The 19,419-nt window shown below is 36.4% G+C and overlaps 1 protein-coding gene across 1 annotated transcript in view; it reads right to left on the bottom strand.

Annotated features, from left to right (window-relative positions):
• The window catches only part of LOC107746170 (FERM and PDZ domain-containing protein 3-like), a 175,903-nt gene extending 160,137 nt beyond the window's left edge, over window positions 1-15,766 (bottom strand). The window contains exon 1 of the mRNA XM_016560283.1: window positions 15,456-15,766. The gene's annotated coding sequence lies outside the window, so the exon portion shown is untranslated. The remainder of the gene's footprint in view (window positions 1-15,455) is intronic.
• Between the last annotated feature and the right edge of the window lie 3,653 nt (window positions 15,767-19,419).

The raw sequence follows: 19,419 nt of genomic DNA, 5'->3' as shown, positions 1-19,419 counted from the left end.
TTATTCAGCTCACTAAGCCAGTCTAGATGATTTGTCACTTGATGACTCAATAATCCAGATGCAGATCACTGGATGGAAAAGAACAGATTGGAAGAGCATGCACTCTGGTCGTAAGCAGTATTTCATGATATTTCAGTGGTCTTTATGCATCATTTGTGATGCATACCTTTTATGACGACTGTTCACTGTAGTTGTATGGACACCATCAGTAATGCATATTTCTCTTGTGTTTCATAGAAGTCATTTGGGTTGGAATGACATGAGCGACTAAATGACAGAATGTTTAGGCTGAACTAGTCAGAAAACAGACTGTGCTGTAAAAATGATGCAAACAGTAAAGCACCAAATAAATGGAAATGCATGCAGGCGGCTAGCATGAGCTCCCATTCGGCATTATGCATGCTTTATGCAATGTCATGCAATGCTTTCCCCAGTGGTCCAGGGAATTTTTTGTGCCTCCCAATACAAACACAAAATGGCAGCGCTGGAAAAGGTTGGTGCAATCAATCAAGTCAGTCCTCGAGTCAGCCTCACCGCACACCACACACATCTGATTTTCCGTCTCCAAGATGGAGGCGGTGCAGAAATCTTGAGTATTTATGAGCAGATGTCAAGTTTCGATGGCAAGCATCAGGTATACAACTGAACGTTATTAACACTCCTGCTTCATCTTATTCACGCAAACCTATCATTTATTTTCATGCTGCCTCCAGTATGAGCTCAACGTATAGCTAACATGTATGGTGCTCACGTGACTGTGTGTCTGTTGTCATTTGCTTAATGTCATTACTCTAATTGGTGTACTCAGCGAAATGAAGGGCCAGCAGTAAATGGTGCTTGCATGCTTTGAGCTGAACATTTGCCCGCTGGAATACATGAACTTTATCAGCACTTCTGTTTTTAGACCCAGAGCTCACAGTGATACGGTTTTCACACACACACACACACACACACACACACACAAAAAAGGTATTTTTAAACATGTATCTATTGAGCAGATTCAAAACAGACAACATAGAATTTTTCTCATTAGTATTTGTATATATTTCAAGCCAAGTGTGTTTCTACCACACATTTACTCACGTTTGCACAAACAATAAAACATACAATACTGACGTAATGACAACATCTAAATAAGCAACAAGGTACTCGAGGCGTGCTGTATTGTGAATAAGTCACGGCTTAAGGCTGTTGTTAGGCACAACGCGAAGCAGAGTCACTGCAACCCCTTCAGCCGTGACTTATTCACAATACAGCACGCCTCGGTTCTGTATTGTGAATACCCGAAGCGGAGTGCCTGCTCCCCCTTTAGCCGTGACTTATTCACAATACAGCACGCCTCGAGTACCTTATAAAATGGTTACCAAACAACACTAATATTAAAACCAAAAATGTATATATTGATATGTTACTTTTTTGGAAGTAAATTCATTAAATCCTACCCTTCCACTAAAAATAATCCCTGACAGTGACAGTAAATGGCAAGCGAATATTCCTGTAACATGCCTCATATTCCCTGCTAGCATACGTACATCACAGAGACGTCTATTTTAAGTGCGTGTTTACATCTGGAAGACGTATTTTGTAGAGGGTTTGCTCAACTGCAGTACGTCTCAGGACGATTCCTGTCAGATATCAAATAGACGTTTAGAAGATGTCTTTAAGATGTTTATGACTTAGAATGTATGTAAAACTGATATCTTAAAGACGTCTATCAGATGTTTGTACACATCAGATGCTTTCCAGATGAAGCGATCTTTAACAGACTTCTTGCAGATGTACGTGTGCTTTAACTAGCTCAAATAAAAACAGAGAGTAGGCACTGTTCTCATCCGCTGCATCATTTATTTTATTTTTATTATTTTTTAACACATATATGATATTTTTTCACACACATACTGTACATCTGCTTATCTCTCAGCATGAGAAAACGTCTGTTTCTCCCACAAGAAAAGAGTTTCTTTGACAGCACAAAGGGCCTGGCCTCAAAATTAATGACTTGTCATGTAATATTTATTTTGTTTGCTGTCGGATATAAAATTAATTTTCTCAGTGTACTGTGACTCACAAATAATCTTTAAAAAAAAACAACAACAAAAAGTAACATAAAATGATCATAAATGTAATCTGTTTTATTGGTGTGCTGTAATTCAAATTTTCAGAATCCAAAAGATTGCTTTTTGCGAGGAACGGATTAAATATAATCCTTTATTAACAATCTCCATCCTCAGTAATCATCAAATCTCACACTTACAGTTTCACAATTTGCCACCTCAAGAAGCTTTGCCAGTGAGGTCAGAAAAATATATATTTAATTCAAGAAATATTCTCTACAAGTCTTATTCTATTTGACAGTTCTGCTTCTCATGTAAATTTATATGAAAATAAGATTACTGAGATTTTTTAATGAGATATTTTGGTAACACTTTATTTTCTTTGTTGCACGTTACATGTTCTAACTGTAGTGATAACAGAAAATTATGTATAATTACATGCAACTAAACCAAACCCTATTCCTATCCTTAACCCTGTAGTAAAGTACATGTTGTTAATTAATATTACTTAGTACATAATTACACTGTAACAAAGACACCTTCAAATAAAGTATAAGATGTGTTTTGAATGATTTTTGTGTTACTGTAAATAGGATCAGTTGGGATGCTCGAACAAATGTTTTGAGTGTGTTAAAAAAGTGTTACACTTTTCATGGAAATCCATCTTTAATGGCCAACTTATAGCTCTCAATGTCTATTAAGCTAAATGTTTGTTTTTTTTTGCAAATTTGCCTTAAAAATGTTTTTGGGTCACACTTAAATTTAAAGTCCAATTCTCGCTATTAGCAAACCATTAACTATGACTTTTGCCTCAATAAACTCATAATTTGCTGCTTATTAGTAGTTGTTAAGTTGAGGTATTAGGATCAGGGATGTACAATATGGTCATTGCGAGGAACGGATTAAATATAATCCTTTATTAACAATCTCCATCCTCAGTAATCATCAAATCTCACACTTACAGTTTCACAATTTGCCACCTCAAGAAGCTTTGCCAGTGAGGTCAGAAAAATATATATTTAATTCAAGAAATATTCTCTACAAGTCTTATTCTATTTGACAGTTCTGCTTCTCATGTAAATTTATATGAAAATAAGATTACTGAGATTTTTTAATGAGATATTTTGGTAACACTTTATTTTCTTTGTTGCACGTTACATGTTCTAACTGTAGTGATAACAGAAAATTATGTATAATTACATGCAACTAAACCAAACCCTATTCCTATCCTTAACCCTGTAGTAAAGTACATGTTGTTAATTAATATTACTTAGTACATAATTACACTGTAACAAAGACACCTTCAAATAAAGTATAAGATGTGTTTTGAATGATTTTTGTGTTACTGTAAATAGGATCAGTTGGGATGCTCGAACAAATGTTTTGAGTGTGTTAAAAAAGTGTTACACTTTTCATGGAAATCCATCTTTAATGGCCAACTTATAGCTCTCAATGTCTATTAAGCTAAATGTTTGTTTTTTTTTGCAAATTTGCCTTAAAAATGTTTTTGGGTCACACTTAAATTTAAAGTCCAATTCTCGCTATTAGCAAACCATTAACTATGACTTTTGCCTCAATAAACTCATAATTTGCTGCTTATTAGTAGTTGTTAAGTTGAGGTATTAGGATCAGGGATGTACAATATGGTCATGCAGAATATGTGCTTTATAAGTACTAATATACAGCCAATATGTTATTAATAGCTAATAAGCAAGTTTGAATTGGTCCCTATACTAAAGTGTTACCTGTTTTTGTAGCAGTTCCAAAGTCTTACATGGAGAGAAAGAGAGTGGACAGAGAAGAAATAAACATTGCTCTGAGTAAGGGGGGAAAAAAAAAACTCAGAAAGAGAAATCCATTAAATTCCTTTGAAATATTAAGTGAATATATCTATATGTTTTTTTTCTGCACATTCCTTTTCCATCTTTATTTTATTAAAAACCTATGAAAGATGTATCTAGTATTGGATTGTGTCTCAGTAAAAGGCATGGCGAGACTGAATCGTAATGTTGTCCCTATCAAACCTTCAACATTTATGTGTCTTTTCCAGGTTCACTCTTTGGGAAACAAGACATCTTGATTTAATATGTGACTAACACGGATTCAGATTTGTTTCATTAGGGTTTGATATTGTTAAAAGTGATCTTAAAATGTAATTATAGAGATGCATAAAATGTCCATGACTTGTATACTACACGTAGCATGTGTATGACTTTTTCATCAACAAGATTTCAGGTTAAAATTGAATGAATGTAGAAGGAAAATGTAAATAAACATTTTTGATTCTGTAACTGGTCATGATTTGGTCATCGGTTTTTAATGTTTTATATTTTAAATAGTTGCGCTGTGTGACAAGGGAATTTAAAATGAATGAATGTTGCTTAAATGTTGTTGTTTTATAGCAGTATAGCATATCTGTTACGGAGAGCGCTTCTGTTACTCTCTATCTCAGAGTCAGTATTATTGGATCGTCTACAGTAGTTTCTCATTTGGAGGACTCTTTAGTGCTTGAGCACGATGTTAACCTGAGGACACACTCCGGATCACCACCTCATTCCTCAGCTGGGTTTTCTAAAATGGAAAGTTACTGCCTAGAAGAGTGGAAGTATTTTATGACTGAATTTAAAACACAGATTTTAAGTTAATCATTTCAGGGTTATTCTCCAAAAACTGCATATATATGACAAATGATTTGTGTACATAGAATCATTTACTCACATGAAGCAGTGGCCAAAAGTGATATCTGGAGGGGACATTTGCACAATATTTGCTTTTAACTCTTTCCCAGCCATTGGCTGAATTTTCCGGCTTTCTGTGTTTTCACTGTTATATGGCTATTACACATCATCTGAAAGAGTACAGAATCCCCAGATAAAAAAAACACAGTGAAGAAGAAGCAGAAACAAGTGATCACATATGTAAGCAGATGCATATGTAAAACATTAAACAGCCTATAAATCAAAACTGCCTAATGTTACTGAATGAAATGTCGACCTGGGAGGTGTTATAAGACTGTGAAGCTTTGGATGTGTTGATGGAAGTATGTTTTGATCATCATTCTGAATCCAAACCAGTGACGTGTGTGTGGCCAAGTATGGTGTCCCATACTCTTAATTTGTGCTCTGCATTTAACCCGGTGCCTTGCTTAAGGGTCTCACCTCAGTCGTGGTATTTATGGTGGAAGAGAGCGCTGGTCATTCACTCCCCCTACTTACAATTCCTGCCGGTACCGAGACTCAAACCCGCAGCCTTTGGGTTAGTCTTTTACAAAAAAACATGATTTTCAAAACAAACAAATTTATGCAGAGGCTCTGTTCTTCTTTTTTGATATATTGGTTATTCAAAAATTTATACAACAAAATATTCTGGGGGTCAATACTGGCGGTGATACTGAAAAAAGCACAAATGTCAGGGCATGTCAAAACTTCTCCAGGGCCCCAAAACCCCCTCATGCCCCAGAGGGTTAACTAATTGCTTATCAGCATGCATATCACTAGCATATTGGCTGTTTATTAGTACTTATAAAGTACATATGAATGTTTTAGTCTGCATGACAATATTGTAGATCCCTTATTCCACCCCATACCTAAACTTAACAACTACCTTACTAACTATTAGTAAGAAGCAAATTAAGTTTATTGAGGCAAAAGTCATAGTTAATAGTTAATAGTGAAAATTGTTCCCCAAATTTAAGTGTGACCCAAAATAGATTTTGGTTACGCTTTAGAATAGGGAACACATATTCTCTATTAATTAATTAATTAATTAATTAATTAAAGAGTTTTCCCTCAATAAACTGCTAATTTGCTACTTATTAATAGTTAGTAAGGTAGTTGTTAAATATGGTCATACAGAATAAGTAACTGATATGTGCTTTATAAGTACTAATAAACAGCCAGTATGCTAGTAACATGCATGCTAATAAGCAGCTTGTTAATACTGAGAGTTGGTCCTTAAAATAAAGTGTTACCTAGATTTGGTTATATATACATAGAAAGCATATGAAATGCAAGTAAAGTTACTTTAATGTTTCAAATAGCCTGTAAACAAACAAACAAACAAATTGTTCAATCATCATTATTAAAAAGTGATTGTTTCTGACCTCCTCTCATGTTAATAAAGCTTGCATATGGATCCGCACGTCTCACCTCTTGTCAGCCCCGTTACAGAAGGATAGTGGCAAAGATTGGTAAATATTTAAAATTAATTAATGAGTATTTGGTGCTGCATTGTGATCATTCAATAGAGTATTTTAATGTCATATAATGAGTCTTTTTTTAAATAGGACAGGATTTTTAGATATATAAACTATCGTTACACTGAATGGCATTTAAGATGAAACAGGGCACATTCTAATGTACAAGAAAAGAAAAATCAAAGCTGTTTTAAACTTGTTTTATCCTTGAAAACACCTTTTCTGTCATGAATCCACTGTTTCGGATTGTGTTTGCACCTCGCCTGGACTATCTTCTGTTTCTGGATTCCCTGTTCGCATCACCCGCAGGATTAAGTTCGCAGTCGATCAACCCACGCCTGTTTTAGGATCACTCTTGTGTCTCGTCTGTACCATACCTGTTTGCTGGTGTTCGACCTTGCCTGTGTTTTGACCATGTCTCTGAATAAAGCTATGCGTATGGATCCGCACGTCTCTCGTCTCAGTCGCCCCGTTACATTTTCATACAAACATTTGCATTTAATATATGTAAAGTAACAATACAAAAAATGGTTCTGATACAACAACAACAACAACAACAACAACAAAAACAACAACAACAACAAAATAATAATAAATAAAAATAAAAATAGTGGTCTTAAAAATTGTCTTTATTTTCTTTGTGCGATATATAATACATGGGTTCTGCTTTAAGTCTTATTAGCAGTGATTGCATGAAGTCTACTGGCAAGGCATGGCGCGAATCCTGAAAAACTACATCTCAATTTTTATGGCTAATCGCAGATGCCATGGTGAAATGTTCACTAGAGTGGGTGTGTTTTTTATAATAGCCCTTTGTGTCACTGCACTGCAGCTCTCAGCTGTGTCTACCGCATTCACATCAACTTCAGTCTGCAATCAACACTATATGACACACTAACCTATTGATATGCCTGTCATGTTCTGTTTATATACACATGCTATGCTAAAAAGTAAGGGGTTTTGGTACAAGTCTTGCTAAAATGTTAGTTTTGACCTTCCAAGGTGGATCACGTTTTCCAATTATAAGCTAGTTCTTTTTGCCAGAATATTTCATCAGAATTGTTTCAATTAAAAATTTACTTCACGGTGTTGTACTCGAGATCTAACTCATTCTCTAGTACATTTTGAGTCCAAGTCCAGATAAAATTTTCATTTTCTTGGTCTTGTCATGGACTCAGGAGCATGTGGACCCGGCTTGACTCATACTGACTTATATTCGGTCTGGAGTACTACAGCACTGCGGATATGTTTTATAGTCTGTGATGACTCACGCATGTTGTCCGCTCTGTGTTATTGTCTCTCTAGACCGGAGCACACTGCAAAGGTTTGCTAGACACTGACACTAAACCAAGCTACATTCATCCCAAAGGAAAGCATATTTACACTGTCTGAATCATTCAGACCCTCCTCTGGTCTCGGTCTTGAATCTGACTCAACCTACTCAGGTCTCGGCCCGGACTCGGACTTAGAATGAGCTGGTCTCCACTACAACACTGGTACTTTATGTGATACGATCTAACGGAATCATTGGTTTACAATAATTAATTTTAATGGGAAAAGTAAATAAAACATGCACGTTGAGTTTTACAAAATAGATTGTTTAGTTATCCATGTCAAATTAGATAATTCAATTCTGTGTTCAGTATCATGTCTTCAAGTCACCAGAAGCCTGTTTGTCTAGAACACCCTTTATTAATAGCATCAGTCTTTTGACTCCTTTAGCACCAACAGCTGAAAGGCTTGAGTCATGTTTCTAATTTTAACCCAGCCTCTTACCTCCCTTGTGTCATGTAGGACCCAATAAAGTCTCAGAACGTGTCCAGATTGTCAAACCAGCAGGACCCTTCTGAAGTTGTGTTAGAGCTAATGTGCATCATTTTGTATGATCAGGGTTTTAAGTATGGGTTGAGAACACCAAACCAAACAGATCCAACCTGGATTAAGTGGTTCCACTACTACACTCCATTGGAACTTTCTCTGTGAACTCACGATTTGATCCTGATCCTGTCACAAGACAAAACAATTCCCTGCTGGCAAGAGTTAGCGTGAATTATTTCTTGGATGATAATTAATAGATCATTATGAAGAATTAAAACACATTTACACAGCAACAGGAAATACCACTGGTGTCACAAAAGCTTGAGAGGAATGCTGAAGAGAGGAAAATAGTGACATAAAATATATAAATTTCTGTCAGTGTAAGTGAATTTATCTAGATTTACAACGAGAAAATATAGGCCTATTATTAATTTAAAATTTATATTGATTTAAAATATAAAAGTTTGTATTTCAATTAAAAAGCTTAATATCATTTAATTACTATTATTAGATGTTAAACTAGCTAGCAGCATGTAAAGGCTAAGTACAAAAATATAATTCAAAGAGGAGAATGTTTGTAATTGCAACTTACAAACGAAAATAAAAGAAAAAAGAAGAAAATAATAGAAAAAGAAAGGAAGAAAGAAAATGCACACACACACACACACACACACACACACAACACAGATTAATAATACATTTTAATATGCACCAAACCTACAGTACAGTGTTGTGGGGATGCTGGAGACTGGACAGATAGCCAGTCCATTGCAGATATTTTTGATTTGTACTTGCGTTGAACTTGTGTACACGAGCTGAGACCAGACGTGAGATTTGATCATAGCCACCGCTCACGTCCATATTGATAAATTCCAAGTTTTGCGTTGAAACGACCGTACGCCCAATTTTCTGTCGTACGTTCATTTCATAAATGAGGCCCAATATTTCCTATGTCAACGATCAAACTGGATAGTGATAAAGTCCATAAAAACACAAAATCAAATGGTGCTACCGTGGTTGTTTGGTATTGTCTGAAGTAAAGTATAATTATAAAGTATTATATGAATTATTTTATGAATTATAAAGTACTATGTATATAACATAGTACATGACAATCATTTAGTACCATGGTATATATCAAAATACCATGCTATTATAATTAAATCCCATTACTGTCCCTTTGTATACTTTCCAACTGATGTTTGTCCCCTTAAAGCGGGTGACATGGCCATTATACAGTTTGCTACTCAGCAGTGTGATGTATATTGCGCAGTCCAAGTCACCTCTTAATGCAACATTTATATGCTGGTTCAATCTCGGAAATGCAGTATGGTGCTTCCACGTGTTGTCATAAACTTTTAGCGAGTTGTGCTGTAACTAAAAAAATGCACTGGTTTGGAGTATGCATTTGCATGCATATGAGCTGCTGTGTCTGACTCGGGATGTCAGCCAACCACTGCGTTAACAAGACACTGAATTTCATATAACTGTTTATTCCTCCGGAGACCATATGACAGCTTTAATATTTTCAAATTAGATTGCATTGGACATGTGAGTAAACGTGGAGCAGAACAGTGGGCCTGAGAGCAAATCAGTCACTGAATATAGAGGACATGATGAAGCAGTTTTCAAGCTGATGGGTCCCCAAGCAAATCCCGCATTTAATGGGTATAGCAAATTAAAGAGAAAACTAAAATCACGTAGTCATACCTTCCTATCCATTCTCAACATTCGCAAAACGAGATTTCCACTCTTCACTAAACACGTCATTAATCAATGCCAGGGATCGACATTTGCCCTACAGTAAAATACTGCAACTCACCCAGTTAAAAAGTGATTTCCTCAAAGATTGCCAGAGATTCGTCTTTAAAAATCAAGCATCATTATTATTCATAATGATGTAAGAAAAAGGCATGCAAATGTAAACACAGCTGATTTTGTGTACTGAATGTGGTTATGTACCTTATTAGCACAGATTGGCCCACACACACAACACAGATTAATAATACATTTTAATATGCACCAAACCTACAGTACAGTGTTGTGGGGATGCTGGAGACTGGACAGATAGCCAGTCCATTGCAGATATTTTTGATTTGTACTTGCGTTGAACTTGTGTACACGAGCTGAGACCAGACGTGAGATTTGATCATAGCCACCGCTCACGTCCATATAGATAAATTCCAAGTTTTGCGTTGAAACGACCGTACGCCCAATTTTCTGTCGTACGTTCATTTCATAAATGAGGCCCAATATTTCCTATGTCAACGATCAAACTGGATAGTGATAAAGTCCATAAAAACACAAAATCAAATGGTGCTACCGTGGTTGTTTGGTATTGTCTGAAGTAAAGTATAATTATAAAGTACTATGTATATAACATAGTACATGACAATAATTTAGTACCATGGTATATATCAAAATACCATGCTATTATAATTAAATCCCATTACTGTCCCTTTGTATACTTTCCAACTGATGTTTGTCCCCTTAAAGCGGGTGACATGGCCATTATACAGTTTGCTACTCAGCAGTGTGATGTATATTGCGCAGTCCAAGTCACCTCTTAATGCAACATTTATATGCTGGTTCAATCTCGGAAATGCAGTATGGTGCTTCCACGTGTTGTCATAAACTTTTAGCGAGTTGTGCTGTAACTAAAAAAATGCACTGGTTTGGAGTATGCATTTGCATGCATATGAGCTGCTGTGTCTGACTCGGGATGTCAGCCAACCACTGCGTTAACAAGACACTGAATTTCATATAACTGTTTATTCCTCCGGAGACCATATGACAGCTTTAATATTTTCAAATTAGATTGCATTGGACATGTGAGTAAACGTGGAGCAGAACAGTGGGCCTGAGAGCAAATCAGTCACTGAATATAGAAATGAGACTGTGTAAGATTGGTATAGCAGAAGATGCAATGTGCAAAGTATGTAATAGAGAAGAAGAAGGAATATTACATTTATTTTTTAAATGTGTGAGGTTGAAATGTTTTATTAAAAAATTGAAAAAAATGGTGAAAAATTTGGGGGTTGAAGAAACAACTGTTGATGTGAATTGGGAAACAATATTTTTGTTTGGTTTTAAAGGTGAAGCCAAAAATGTTTGTTTTTTAAATATGATGTTAACAGTTGCACGATTAATAATTTGGAAAAGAAGGAATGTGGAAAAAGAGAAAAAGGAGAATGTTTCTGTGTGTAAGCTTTTTAAACAAAGGATGGTCTTAATACTTCAAGTATTATATGATTATTTTAAAATGGAAGCGAAAGAAGAAGTATTTGATAAGAATTTTGTACAGAATAACCCTTTTGTTGAAAAGACATGGTTTAATTTCAATATAATATTGCCTGTATGTGAATTAGATTGTTCTTAGAATGTTTTCTAATTTTGTACAGAATAACCCTTTTGTTGAAAATATATGGTTTAAAATCAATATAACATTGCCTGTATGTGAAGTAGATTGTTCTTAAAATGTTTTAATAATAATAATAAATAAAAATAAAAATAGTGGTCTTAAAAATTGTCTTTATTTTCTTTGTGCGATATATAATACATGGGTTCTGCTTTAAGTCTTATTAGCAGTGATTGCATGAAGTCTACTGGCAAGGCATGGCGCGAATCCTGAAAAACTACATCTCAATTTTTATGGCTAATCGCAGATGCCATGGTGAAATGTTCACTAGAGTGGGTGTGTTTTTTATAATAGCCCTTTGTGTCACTGCACTGCAGCTCTCAGCTGTGTCTACCGCATTCACATCAACTTCAGTCTGCAATCAACACTATATGACACACTAACCTATTGATATGCCTGTCATGTTCTGTTTATATACACATGCTATGCTAAAAAGTAAGGGGTTTTGGTACAAGTCTTGCTAAAATGTTAGTTTTGACCTTCCAAGGTGGATCACGTTTTCCAATTATAAGCTAGTTCTTTTTGCCAGAATATTTCATCAGAATTGTTTCAATTAAAAATTTACTTCACGGTGTTGTACTCGAGATCTAACTCATTCTCTAGTACATTTTGAGTCCAAGTCCAGATAAAATTTTCATTTTCTTGGTCTTGTCATGGACTCAGGAGCATGTGGACCCGGCTTGACTCATACTGACTTATATTCGGTCTGGAGTACTACAGCACTGCGGATATGTTTTATAGTCTGTGATGGCTCACGCATGTTGTCCGCTCTGTGTTATTGTCTCTCTAGACCGGAGCACACTGCAAAGGTTTGCTAGACACTGACACTAAACCAAGCTACATTCATCCCAAAGGAAAGCATATTTACACTGTCTGAATCATTCAGACCCTCCTCTGGTCTCGGTCTTGAATCTGACTCAACCTACTCAGGTCTCGGCCCGGACTCGGACTTAGAATGAGCTGGTCTCCACTACAACACTGGTACTTTATGTGATACGATCTAACGGAATCATTGGTTTACAATAATTAATTTTAATGGGAAAAGTAAATAAAACATGCACGTTGAGTTTTACAAAATAGATTGTTTAGTTATCCATGTCAAATTAGATAATTCAATTCTGTGTTCAGTATCATGTCTTCAAGTCACCAGAAGCCTGTTTGTCTAGAACACCCTTTATTAATAGCATCAGTCTTTTGACTCCTTTAGCACCAACAGCTGAAAGGCTTGAGTCATGTTTCTAATTTTAACCCAGCCTCTTACCTCCCTTGTGTCATGTAGGACCCAATAAAGTCTCAGAACGTGTCCAGATTGTCAAACCAGCAGGACCCTTCTGAAGTTGTGTTAGAGCTAATGTGCATCATTTTGTATGATCAGGGTTTTAAGTATGGGTTGAGAACACCAAACCAAACAGATCCAACCTGGATTAAGTGGTTCCACTACTACACTCCATTGGAACTTTCTCTGTGAACTCACGATTTGATCCTGATCCTGTCACAAGACAAAACAATTCCCTGCTGGCAAGAGTTAGCGTGAATTATTTCTTGGATGATAATTAATAGATCATTATGAAGAATTAAAACACATTTACACAGCAACAGGAAATACCACTGGTGTCACAAAAGCTTGAGAGGAATGCTGAAGAGAGGAAAATAGTGACATAAAATATATAAATTTCTGTCAGTGTAAGTGAATTTATCTAGATTTACAACGAGAAAATATAGGCCTATTATTAATTTAAAATTTATATTGATTTAAAATATAAAAGTTTGTATTTCAATTAAAAAGCTTAATATCATTTAATTACTATTATTAGATGTTAAACTAGCTAGCAGCATGTAAAGGCTAAGTACAAAAATATAATTCAAAGAGGAGAATGTTTGTAATTGCAACTTACAAACGAAAATAAAAGAAAAAAGAAGAAAATAATAGAAAAAGAAAGGAAGAAAGAAAATGCACACACACACACACACACACACACACACAACACAGATTAATAATACATTTTAATATGCACCAAACCTACAGTACAGTGTTGTGGGGATGCTGGAGACTGGACAGATAGCCAGTCCATTGCAGATATTTTTGATTTGTACTTGCGTTGAACTTGTGTACACGAGCTGAGACCAGACGTGAGATTTGATCATAGACACCGCTCACGTCCATATAGATAAATTCCAAGTTTTGCGTTGAAACGACCGTACGCCCAATTTTCTGTCGTACGTTCATTTCATAGATGAGGCCCAATATTTCCTATGTCAACGATCAAACTGGATAGTGATAAAGTCCATAAAAACACAAAATCAAATGGTGCTACCGTGGTTGTTTGGTATTGTCTGAAGTAAAGTATAATTATAAAGTATTATATGAATTATTTTATGAATTATAAAGTACTATGTATATAACATAGTACATGACAATCATTTAGTACCATGGTATATATCAAAATACCATGCTATTATAATTAAATCCCATTACTGTCCCTTTGTATACTTTCCAACTGATGTTTGTCCCCTTAAAGCGGGTGACATGGCCATTATACAGTTTGCTACTCAGCAGTGTGATGTATATTGCGCAGTCCAAGTCACCTCTTAATGCAACATTTATATGCTGGTTCAATCTCGGAAATGCAGTATGGTGCTTCCACGTGTTGTCATAAACTTTTAGCGAGTTGTGCTGTAACTAAAAAAATGCACTGGTTTGGAGTATGCATTTGCATGCATATGAGCTGCTGTGTCTGACTCGGGATGTCAGCCAACCACTGCGTTAACAAGACACTGAATTTCATATAACTGTTTATTCCTCAGGAGACCATATGACAGCTTTAATATTTTCAAATTAGATTGCATTGGACATGTGAGTAAACGTGGAGCAGAACAGTGGGCCTGAGAGCAAATCAGTCACTGAATATAGAGGACATGATGAAGCAGTTTTCAAGCTGATGGGTCCCCAAGCAAATCCCGCATTTAATGGGTATAGCAAATTAAAGAGAAAACTAAAATCACGTAGTCATACCTTCCTATCCATTCTCAACATTCGCAAAACGAGATTTCCACTCTTCACTAAACACGTCATTAATCAATGCCAGGGATCGACATTTGCCCTACAGTAAAATACTGCAACTCACCCAGTTAAAAAGTGATTTCCTCAAAGATTGCCAGAGATTCGTCTTTAAAAATCAAGCATCATTATTATTCATAATGATGTAAGAAAAAGGCATGCAAATGTAAACACAGCTGATTTTGTGTACTGAATGTGGTTATGTACCTTATTAGCACAGATTGGCCGTATTGAAATTGTGAGCCGAAGTACAATATACACATGTATGTATCAATCACCGACACTAAACCTGCAGCTGAGAGACCCCTCACCCCCACCCACAAGGACTTTCACAGATCCCCAGCCCACTGCAAATTAAGCATCGCCTCAGTCAATAGTGCATTTAATGCTTGCTAACTCAATATTCCAGTTTTATAAATGCAAGGCATGCTCAAGTGAACGGTGATGTCCACTTGTCAAAGCCACCAGATGAAGTTGTTTACATCCTTTGCTCGGCATATTCAGAGTTCACTGACAGGTTCGTGAGTTTTAATTACGATTATGCAAGAGGAAGACTATGGCTTGCATTACTGTTCATTTGAGAATAAAGTAGATGTGATTGCTTGAGGCATCGTTCCTTTTTTCATTTTACTGCCTGCTTTGCCACACACACTGAATTTTAATGAGGATCTTTCCGAGCATCTCCAAGGCATGAGTTTTGATTACACGCATCTCTTTTTGTATTTTCAAACTTCATTGGAACCACGCTCTCCCTCAAACATGCCAATCTGACAACAATATGTACAGTTTCCCCTAGAAAGAAAAGCAAACAAAAAACAAGAATGACAGCTCGCATTAGCCCATCATCCCCAACGGAGGATTACATTGATCCCTTCAGAGATTAAATCTGTTGAATTAGATTAGGCACCTTACCTATGTCTGAAGCATGCAGCAGCCGGTTTCAGCCCAACCAATCATGCCCTCCTATTTGGGCAGCTCGAGCGCTTGCTGGCAGTTGCACAGGTGGAGGTTCACAGAGAGCTTTTTCCCATTCACCCAGGTCATTGCAGCTGGCCCCGGTGTCTTCTTGAGCAGACAGGGGGATGGGCGGCTGCTCGGACCTCTCACATCTCCGGTGGATCCCTGCAGTGTGCGTACGCTCTCAGCAACTGCTGGATGCAACTTTCCCCCGTATTCTCCACCTCGCTGGGTTTGCAGGCATTTCCCTTCCTTTTGTGAGATCCAACGAGTGTGACTGAGATGCAGGGAGGGATAGAGCGTGAACGCAGGAGAGGAGGAGAGAAAGGGAGGGAGAGAGAAAGAGAGAGGGAGGGCGCAGGAGAGAGATGCTTCATTTATTGGCATAAATCAGGAGGGGAGAGAAGAGGAGGGTCTGTAGTGAGACTACAGTACATGTCAGTCACATCCACATTAGAGTGTGAGTGCACATCCCAAGAGATGCTCTCTGGACATGTGTGATTATGGGTAATGTTGCTTTGATATCACTGCATGCTGGGTTTCCCTGTCTGTCCTTGAGCCGTGACAGTGCTTATACTAACAAAACTCATATATACGTGCCAAGACCGGACGATCAATCACGTACACGAGCATGCAGGGAATGCACTGAGGCAAAGAGGCTGCATGCGTCTCCCCAGGAGGAAATTTACATTAAAGACTTCCACAGGGAATATGGGATGGATGTGAGCTATCTTGCGGGCTGCTCTTTGAAAACCTCCTGGGAGAGGACAGAAGGAACACTGGATTGCTAATCAAATAACCCAGCAAAGTAGCATTGTTAAATACTCAAACCAGTGCAGGATTACGGAGTGAAGATGCTCTCTCAGTGAGGTGATCTGGAGTTTCCCATTTGGCTGGGACCTTGAAGCCAACATTAAATGGCATTCACAAGCCATTTTACTTCCGGAATGTGATGTTTTTATGAGTGAAATGTGTATTGAATGAGACAGGGATTGATTTTATCCATTGGCAATTGATTGGATTGTTAATAACACTGGGTTATGGAGGTTTACTACTCTCCAGAAACACTACCAGCATCTTTTGAGGAAGCCTTTTGATCGGGACATGGAAGCTGAAGGTCAAGTTCACCCAACCCAGCAAAGTAGCATTGTTAAATACTCAAACCAGTGCAGGATTACGGAGTGAAGATGCTCTCTCAGTGAGGTGATCTGGAGTTTCCCATTTGGCTGGGACCATGAAGCCAACATTAAATGGCATTCACAAGCCATTTTACTTCCGGAATGTGACGTTTTTATGAGTGAAATGTGTATTGAATGAGACAGGGATTGATTTTATCCATTGGCAATTGATTGGATTGTTAATAACACTGAGTTATGGAGGTTTACTCCTCTCCAGAAACACTACCAGCATCTTTTGAGGAAGCCTTTTGATCGGGACATGGAAACTGAAGGTCAAGTTCACCCTTGACAGCATTTCAGTGTATCTCAATGTTGATGTTCGCAAAAATGTGTCTATGGCATAATCTTTTCAAAATGATATTACAGTATATTACTTCTTGCACATTTTGTGTCAGTTTCAAAGTGAAATGTCCAGTGAATGGTGCTAAAGGTGTATTTCATTTTCTCCTAAATGGATCAACATGACTGTGGCAACCTTTGTTTTATGTTGGTTAATGCACGTATCATGGTAGTTTGGAAATAAAATGTGACCAAAACTTACCCTAAACCAGTGGTGACTCATCAGATGAGACAAGGGAGACACAGCCTACTCAAAATTGTGAAGTGGAAAATGGGTAAAGAACAATTTACTGTCAAATAAAATTCCTAGTTATTAATTTCATGTTTTCAGAATTTGTATTTCATGTTTCTAATTTCACCATTGCAAATATAAAATATTATTTTTACTATTACTTTCTAATTTTCTTATTTTTTTTCTCTCTAAAAATGACATAAAAAAGCTGATTCAAGAAGTAAAACAAACAAAAACAAAAAAACAACAACAACACACTGCTCTAAATCAAACTTAGAGCAAAAGCAAACGTTAGAATACATTTGCTTCAGAAACTACACAAATTAAACTTGCTTCGACATGGCACTGAGTTATTCAATTTAGCTTCATAACTCATGTTTCATGCATTACAAGTACAGTGCTGTACCTGGTGATTTACAGAGTAAGTTTAACTACAACGTCTACACAACCTAGGTGATACCAGCTGAAATAGAAAGGCATTAATACATTTACTTTCTTTGGAATAAGATAAAACAATGAATCACAAACAATAAGATCAGAAATGTGCTTTCAGAAAAAAAAAAGTGCTGTTTTGATTCCATGTGATTGCAAGGGTGTGACTCAAAAACGAGTGTGCAGGAGAAATGAGAAAGCAAGAGACAAAATACAAGACAGGAGGCATTTACAGAGAGCATGTGGCAGGATACAAAGCAGCTCGCCCAACTGTCTTTATGAGCAAATAGTTTCCCTTGTCAATCAGCCCCTCAGGTTGGGCCAAGCTAATACTTCCAGAGCAGTTTTGATTTACACAGGCTCATGGTGTTGAAATGTCTGTGTGTTTAAAACTAACAAAACATGCAAAATTGAAGATTATGTATAAGTTTTAAATGTGCTTTTCAGACTAAACTAATGATGATTGGTTTCCTGTAAACGTGACCAGATGTGAGAAACAATCTTCCAAGGACAATACCGCATGTCAATCCACTTTGTCATTGAAATGCTAGTGACAAACATAATTTTAAATCATTGCATTGCACCTGAAATGATCTTGATAGAGGACCTTGACAACAGCGATAAATCCAACAATGAATTAGTGAAAGTTTACTTTTTACTTCAAGCAAAATTCTCCACCAAACTTGCTTGGCCAGGGATCAAACTAACCTTTTCATTAGACATATACTAAAGAATTCAACATTTTCTTCATCTGACAGTCTGCATGGACTAGAATGTGACACCAAACTCTAAAGATCTGCCCCATTAGCTGCCAAACTGACATGCTCCCTCCTCTTTGTTGCCTCTGTTGCCATGTCAAACAATTCCCTCGTCTCATGCTAACACCTCATGTCAACTCTTAGTAACAAAGCCATTATTTGTACCCTCATTCCAACAGCCAGAAGGAGGATATATTTCATGGGTATTAGTTTTCAGGTGAATAGTCAAAACAACAGCCTCTGCTTATGAAACTGTATTTGCATTATTTTGTAAAAAAAAAAAAAAAAAAAACTTGTCATGTTCAAACTAATCATAAACTAGTTATATAGTCAGATTAAAGAAAACATGTATAATGTATGACTATATACAACTATACATTTATACATATGATTATATATATATTTTTTAAATATATACATTATTGTTATTATTAAATAAATCAATAAAAATTAACAGCATTAATAGCAATAAATTTAACAATAACAATAACAATACTACTACTACTACTACTACTACTACTACTAATAATTATTATTATTCTGTATTATTTTACAGAACAACAGTAAAATTGTTAGTAAAAAGTCTTAATTTCTTTATATAGAATTGTTCAACCATACAGCTATTATTTTGGTGGAAAGAACTTCTCTTTAGTTGAAAGTTTTATAAATGATTTGCAATATAAATTGGGAATATGGTTGGTGTATTTCACATTTTCAAATAGGAGTTATAATTGGCCCAAACTCACAGTGCCTGCAGAGCAAACAATACACTATGAACGAGCCGCTCTGAGACCCCGAAAACACCAGATCATGAGTTGCTTATTCAAGTAAAAGAACTTGTGCATTGGGCTGTATTATTAAATCATAATTTAATTGCAGGCTGGTGAGGATATCCAAAAGTGTAGAAAGAAACACAATGTAAATAAATGCAACATAAAACAGCTTAAGATAAACAGCGTAACATAACCACATCAAGATAT

This window comes from Sinocyclocheilus rhinocerous, unplaced genomic scaffold (assembly GCF_001515625.1).
Source record: "Sinocyclocheilus rhinocerous isolate Xijiao unplaced genomic scaffold, SAMN03320098_v1.1 scaffold348, whole genome shotgun sequence".
NCBI classification, from domain to species: Eukaryota; Metazoa; Chordata; class Actinopteri; order Cypriniformes; family Cyprinidae; genus Sinocyclocheilus; species Sinocyclocheilus rhinocerous.
Note: the sequence above shows the minus strand (reverse complement) of the source record. Positions and strands in the feature narration are given on the sequence as shown.